We start from the raw sequence: 7,500 nt of genomic DNA, 5'->3' as shown, positions 1-7,500 counted from the left end.
ATTTTGCTCTACGTCAACCAAAAAGGAGTGTAAGGGAAAAAAGTCACGATTATAACAATATATCATAATCGAATTTTTATGGCAAGGCATTCGTTTAGATTTACGTTTTGCAGGCTTGGGTGGGTTTCATAAGTGTATTAGGTTTCTGACCAATCAGGTCTGAGAGCTATTAGGGCTGCGAATACAAGCCCAAGCTAACATGTGCTCGCCCCCTTTTTAGTGCTCACCATCACAGAGTGATCATCGTTTGGCTCTCGTCGCAATTTCGCATTTCCCTTCACCTCCTCCCCCGCCTGCCTGCGAGCCCATTGTTTGTATACCTCTTTCTTCATTTGCTTTGTTTTACTCTGTGATGTGGCGGTTTTTTCGCCCACCTTTGGTGAAGACAAATATTTGTCGACTATTTATTCACTGTCCTGCGAATTAAGTAAAGTCCGTCACCTAGCGGTGGCCACATTCTTACTCCAACCAAGCTAGACTCAATCTCTGGTGTGTCAAAGCTCTTCAGTAAACACTGATGTACGTCGCCACGATATTGTTTTGGTATCGTAAATCATTATAGTGCCATGGTAGATGTCTTGGGTAAATAGCCCCCTGAGAAGACATGTAGTTACTAGTAAAACACTAAACCCAGTAAGATTGAAGAAAATATATGGGAATCGAGAAACACTGGCTTCGAGGCTACATGAATGGATGGGAACCTTTAAAACACACGACTTAGTGCCAGAAACATAGGACCGAAAATTCTATGTTAATGCTCAAAAATACGAACTAAGCAAGCTACAGATTCTGTTAGCCTACTTTGTGCAAACCAACTATTGATGCAAAAGTAGATAAATTTTGATACACAGTTTTTAGGAAGAGCACAAGAACGTTTTTAGGAAGTGTCGATCGAGAATAAAAAAAAATGTCATCAGCAATAGAAATTTGCGACATGAAAACAACAGAAATTTTGTGCCACGAATATAAAAAGTTACCATCAGCGAACAACATTTTGGGAGACTTTTGCTACGTTCGATTTTTCTATTGCACTTTTGGCTGCACGAATAAATCGCAAAATCGAAAGTGACATCGATTTCAGCGGTCTCTTGTGATCAACTTACCTTGTGTGTTACTAACAACTGGATACATCTGTGACAAAATGACGGCAAGGCATCGGATTGTTGTTTCGTTGGCTTGTTTTTTTTTTTTCTTTCAAGTGTTGTAAAGCCACGGTGCGAGAAGAAATGTGCGATCACAATCGCCCAACTCTTGCGGTTGATCATTGTTTCTGCAAAGTCAAAAATTCACTCTCCTAGATGAGATTATTTATACCAGGAAATTCCATCGTTTGAAATAGAAGCTGCTTTATTATTCATCAGCGTCACAAATTCTTGTCGAGTTTGGGGCCATTTGTTGAAATTCAAGCACGCTTCCAACGGACCCTTGCGGAAAAACCCTGTAAGTTGCATTTTTCGCCGACACCAAAATTTGTTCGCCACCGAACAAAATTCAAAGAGGCCACTAACTCACCTTCGTTCCCAGTGTCTCTCTTCTGTGCCTCCCATTAAGGACAATGGAGGCAGAAAAGAGAGACCCTGGGATCGAGGTTGCCCTCGACTACCTGTGCATCAGGCCAAAGTGATATACAAATCCACGCGGTTTTTCCTTGAAACGAGACCACAAGGTCGATCCGGGAAAGAAACCTGACACTATTTTTTGCCATGGTGCGAGTACACTTTTATGGGAAAAATTTTGTCCCTGGCCGCTTTCACACGCCATTTGTGAAAACTAAGGTGCGGTTTTTTACTGTTTCCTTTGTTTTGAAGAGCTCATCTTTTCTCTTACCGGACAGATTTTTGCGCACAGCGCCGTGGGAAGTTCAACACAAACAAGTTTATCCTTCGCAATAATAAAGTTAAAAATAGTTTTCAACTGTTTTTGTCCGTTGCGAGGAAATTACTTATGAATATTTCTCAATGCACGCAGAAAGGTTGATGTGGTCTTGAGAGTATAAATATTATGGTCGACTGGTGATTTTTTTCTTGTTTATTTGACCTGCAGAATGTCTGTGGAATGTGAGCTCGCCTCACGATCTCCGTACTCTCACACTCACTCACTCACTCAGGGGCGGATCCAGCATTTTTTGAAAGTGGGGGCCGAACAAGAATACTAATCAGCGCGCGTTAGCGCGCCTCAGTAGCGCGTTAGGCGCTACTCTCTAGGAGGGTCTGGGGGCATGCCCCCCCAGAAAATTTTGAAAATTTGGGTACTCTTACATGCACTCTGGTGCAATCTGGAACGTAATGTATCAGGATTCCGTATTGAATAAAATTATAAGTTATGGTTATAATGATGCATGGTTTTTGACTCTTCGCTTCAAAGTCACAAAATATATATAATTATATATATAGGCATTAAGATTTTACGTTGTTACAGTCTCTGTAAGATAGGTTGACTGTAGACAAGTATTTCGCATCCAGTCTTCTTCCTCATTTCGAAAGGATAATATTAGCGCCTGTAAGTTGAAAGTTTATTCGCACAACTTTGGTCATACTATTAGCGAAAAATCACGCTTTAGCTAAAAAAATCAAAAGCTCCAACAGACTGCTTACAAAATGATAAAATTATTGTATCTTTTGACAAAAAAAAAATCTCCGACAAACTGAAAGGGGGGGCCGCGGCCGCCTCGGCCCCCCCCCCCCCCCCCCCTAAATCCGCCCCTGCACTCACTCACTCACTCACTCACTCACTCACTCACGAGGCCGATACCTCCCTTTGGAGAGTAAGGCGCAATAAAGATTTACTGTTTACTGTTTACTCACTCACTCACTCAGACAGCCCTGATGACATTGTGTGTAGTGCGCTAATCAAGTGTACTACCACAAAAAGTACATTCACCCACAATTGAGAGGCTTGAATGTTTCATAACATTCATTGCCATTCACCTGTAAACTGGGAAACTTGCTGTTATTTGCACTCGTGTTACAAATTGATATATGAGAACTCCATTCCATTTTAGGCAATAAGAACTGAGTATTTTTTTCATGTATATTGTTAAGCATGTAAACCGTGTTTTGGCATTGTTCATTTGTCAACATCTGCGTAAGAAAAGTATAGATTTCTATCGGAGAAGGTCACTGGCAGGCTTACTTCCATTTATTGGCCATAATTTTAAAATGCATGTATGTGCCTGACTGATAGTTCTGATTAACTGACAAAGTTCGTCAATGCGAAATCGACGCTGAAGCAAAAGTAGATTCCTTTCAACACTGAAAACTGAAAAGTGTTTCACAAGTGAAAATGAATGACTTTTTTTTATCTTTTTCGCAGAGATACCGGTGTATCTGTAGATGACGGTAACTGGCATCACGTTTGTATCACATGGGAGAGCACGAATGGCTCGTGGAAAGTTTACAAAGATGGCAGTGTGCAAGCCAGTCGGTCGCAGTTGAAGTTGGTTATAAAATAAAGACGAACGGAATACTCATTGTCGGGCAAGAACAAGATTCGTTTGGTGGCCGCTTTGACCCAAATCAAAGTTACCTTGGAGAACTGACGGGCCTCAATATCTGGAACAGAGTTCTCTCTCCGAGTGAAATCTTGGAAATGTCCAAATCGTGCCATGTGGGGCAGGGTAACGTCAAGAAATGGTCTGATTTTAAAGTAGGAATAAGCACAGGCGGCCCAGAGTCGGAAGGTAAACAATTATAAGGATTTGTATGGGAATCTCGATAACAGACTGAAATAGATATTTACCCGCAAAAGTTCTCAATAAAAAAGCCGCACTTTATTGTCATGGTGAATTTCTTGCTTTTTGTGTGCTTTTTTGCCTGATTGAATGCGATTTAAGCGACTTCTCAAATTCCCGAATCGTCACTCTTCCCTAAATAAAGGAAAGGCTGGCAACTCATTTCTAACTTACCTCAGATCTCGCCGAAAAAATTCACACTTCTCCGGCATCAGTCACGCTCCAACTCCGGCGATGGCTACACGGATAAATTTACTTCCCCTTGACCAAGTTTCAAGGTCCAGCGAGTATCCATTGCTGAGAAACTGCGAAAAATATTCAAATTTTCAAACTCCTTCGAGGCTCGCTAACAACCAATTTGGACACGGCTGGTCAACGGTTCACTGAGCCTCCATACGGTGAGCGCAAACCTACGCAAGTGTACCCATAGTTGGGCAGAGCTAAACAAATCCCAGACTAGTCCCCAAATACCTGCCTGGGGTCATGTTCGAGTTTCTAAATCGGCGAACGATATTAAAATTTCCACACTGAAACCTTAAACACAGCTCCCATCGCTTTGGTTGCCCCACCGCATGTTATAAATCCGGATTTTCATCGAACTCCGTAAGTACTGAAGCTGTTTGGATGGAGTTTGAAACGCAGTCGAAGGTATTTACTAGTGTATGAAACACAATCCTGTTTTTCATCCGTCAACAACTCACATTATCATGACTGCAGAAGAAATTCATATGAAAAGGTCGCTGCACCTTTTCAGCCTTTTGGACACATTTTTCTGTTGAGAGTCCAGGCAAAATGCCATCGTTGAAATCATCTGTGCTTTGTTTTTGCGCTTCCAGTTGCATTGAAATGTTCAAAGTTATTTCTCACACCGGTGCATCAAGCGATATCGATCGAAAACCAACAATTATTACTCGGAATACCTGAAAGGTATCCGAGTTACAATCTCGCTTGTCTGTTTTTTGGACAATAGAAATTACGGTGCGGTGATTTCTTTGGCTCAAAGCAATTCACTTAACAAAACTATACTTTTTCCAACAACAACAAAAAAACAGCCGTGGTGTCGAGTGTCATCTGACGAGAGGATTTTTGCACGCGCGAGGCTTCAAGAGTTCGATGAAAATCCGGATTTATAACATGCGATGGGGCAACCAAAGCGATGGGAGCTGTGTTTAAGGTTTCAGTGTGGAAATTTTAATATCGTTCGCCGATTTAGAAACTCGAACATGACCCCAGGCAGGTATTTGGGGACTAGTCTGGGATTTGTTTAGCTCTGCCCAACTATGGGTACACTTGCGTAGGTTTGCGCTCACCGTATGGAGGCTCAGTGAACCGTTGACCAGCCGTGTCCAAATTGGTTGTTAGCGAGCCTCGAAGGAGTTTGAAAATTTGAATATTTTTCGCAGTTTCTCAGCAATGGATACTCGCTGGACCTTGAAACTTGGTCAAGGGGAAGTAAATTTATCCGTGTAGCCATCGCCGGAGTTTGAGCGTGACTGATGCCGGAGAAGTGTGAATTTTTTCGGCGAGATCTGAGGTAAGTTAGAAATGAGTTGCCAGCCTTTCCTTTATTTAGGGAAGAGTGACGATTCGGGAATTTGAGAAGTCGCTTAAATCGCATTCAATCAGGCAAAAAAGCACACAAAAAGCAAGAAATTCACATGACAATAAAGTGCGGCTTTTTTATTGAGAACTTTTGCGGGTAAATATCTATTTCAGTCTGTTATCGAGATTCCCATACAAATCCTTATAATTGTTTACCTTCCGACTCTGGGCCGCCTGTGGGAATAAGAGGCAATGTAAGGGTTATCTCCCCATCGGCTTGCGAAGTGTAAAATTCATTTTGCATTGTTTGGCATTGCTGCATGAAAGCGTCATGAATCATTCTTTTTCAATAAATGTTTTGCCGTGTGTTGTCGCTGTTTCATTATTGCCTTCTTTTAAAGTAGATCTAACGAAGCAGGGTGAACATTGGTGTCTGAGATTTTAGTCACATCCAGTCGATTAAATATAGGTACTATTGAAACAATTACAGCCTTCCTTAATCGTCCGGCCAGTACCGCATCCTTCACTAAAATACCCACACTTGAAGTATGAACATTTAATAGCACATTCTAGAGTATAAAGGGCCTCCCAAGGAGGTCGAACATCCTTCGGATTACGTTAAGAAAAACTCAGTCTCCAATTTTTGAAATATCAGCGGAAATGTGCTGCCTTTGAAACTATATACTCAATTTTTAGAGTTTCAAGTCTTGTGAACAAGGACTGTAAACCATAGCCCCCGTCTCACAGTCCTTAACTGTCAACACTTGTTTGGTTTAAGAACATACAATTTGTTTGCGAAGAGGAGGACAAGGTATTCCGGTTTTGTGAAATGTGGTCGACCAGTGTAAATTAGCGTGTAGGACTTTTGAGCGAATGCGACTACAATAACAAAATTCCTTTTAAAATAGTCAGGTGATTTGCCGGGAGCTAAAAAAAACTCACTGAGATACATAGCCTCCGGATCCCACGCAGCCTCCCACGTTTTAGGTCGTCGTCACGCGTTCTCCCCCACTAGGGAGCTTACGCAAGGACGAAGAAGACGAGTACGAATACGCCAAAAAACAATAGTTCTGATAAGCAAAAACAAAACAATGCACGCCCTGCACATGCGTCTCCCATTTGTGTAGAAATCCATACCGTTCCCGCCCTGACAAGGACGGCCAGCACCTAACGATAAATTTTCAATTTTCTCTCTAAATATCCACACCGTTTTCATCAATTTTATTCCTGGAATGTTGACACTCACTTTCCAAACCGTACAACTTGGAGTAATAGCAAAATTATTACAAGGTCTTAAAATAACGGGAAATAATATTTTTAGATAACGTTCTCGTAGCCGTTGTCGTCGTCCTTGCATACGGTCCCTACTAACATCTGCTGAAACGAAATACCACTTCCATTCGTGGATTACGGACCAATCAGGGGCCGTTTTCCAGTTTTCGGTAAACTTGTGTTTTGTATGGCATTCTTTCACAGCATGTGATTGTATTGGCTGTTTCGGAATTCTACAGTCGTCCTTGCGCCTCACGTCTTAGTCTCCTCTTGCAGAGAAGGGCAGTCATAAGTGGAATATTCGATCGCGCAAGGATTTCGTTATTGGTGACTTTATCTTGCCAGCTGATTCCCAGAATTTTACGCAGACAGCGCAGGTGGAACACATTAAGTCTTTTCTCAGGCCTCAATTCTCCTGTTCTGAGCAATAGAGGAAGATACTCAGTATGCATGCTAAGTATATTCTGATCTTGGTCTTCATAATTTGTGAGCATTTCGTTGTTCCATGCTCTCTTGCTAAGTCTTCCAAAGGATGTTACAGCTATGGGAAATTAACTCTCGCGGCAACTAACCTATTTTAAATCAACGACACTTCAGTTAACGCGATGTGAAGGGAAATTTGCTTCCCATCAAAGGAAAGTAACGTGAAAAAGGGGGGTAAATTTTCAAATACTGGGTGTCTGCTACACCAAAAAAAAAATTGTTGGGAACTGGATCAAATTACAAACAGTGATCGCGCGCAGTCTCGATCTGCGATGGAATGAGGCACATCAATTTACGATATATGGGGGTTTGCAAACCAATCTCTAGAGACACAGATAACAATGATGTAATGTACAATTGCTGGTGGACGAACAAAGGAGCTAATGAGATATCATTTGTTTTATGGCGGCAATGACTTGAAAACCACCTATTTCCTATTTTTAGAACGGCTACAACTATATTTGTGCGAGAAC

The 7,500-nt window shown here is 41.7% G+C and overlaps 1 pseudogene; it reads left to right on the top strand.

Annotated features, from left to right (window-relative positions):
- Positions 1-5,562, top strand: part of LOC137988450 (neuronal pentraxin receptor-like) — a 9,199-nt pseudogene extending 3,637 nt beyond the window's left edge.
- The last annotated feature ends 1,938 nt before the right edge of the window (positions 5,563-7,500 follow it).

The sequence above is a fragment of the Montipora foliosa genome, unplaced genomic scaffold (genome assembly GCF_036669935.1).
Source record: "Montipora foliosa isolate CH-2021 unplaced genomic scaffold, ASM3666993v2 scaffold_419, whole genome shotgun sequence".
NCBI lineage: Eukaryota > Metazoa > Cnidaria > Anthozoa > Scleractinia > Acroporidae > Montipora > Montipora foliosa.
The sequence above is the reverse complement of the archived record's forward strand: the minus strand, read 5'-3'. Positions and strand labels throughout refer to the sequence as shown.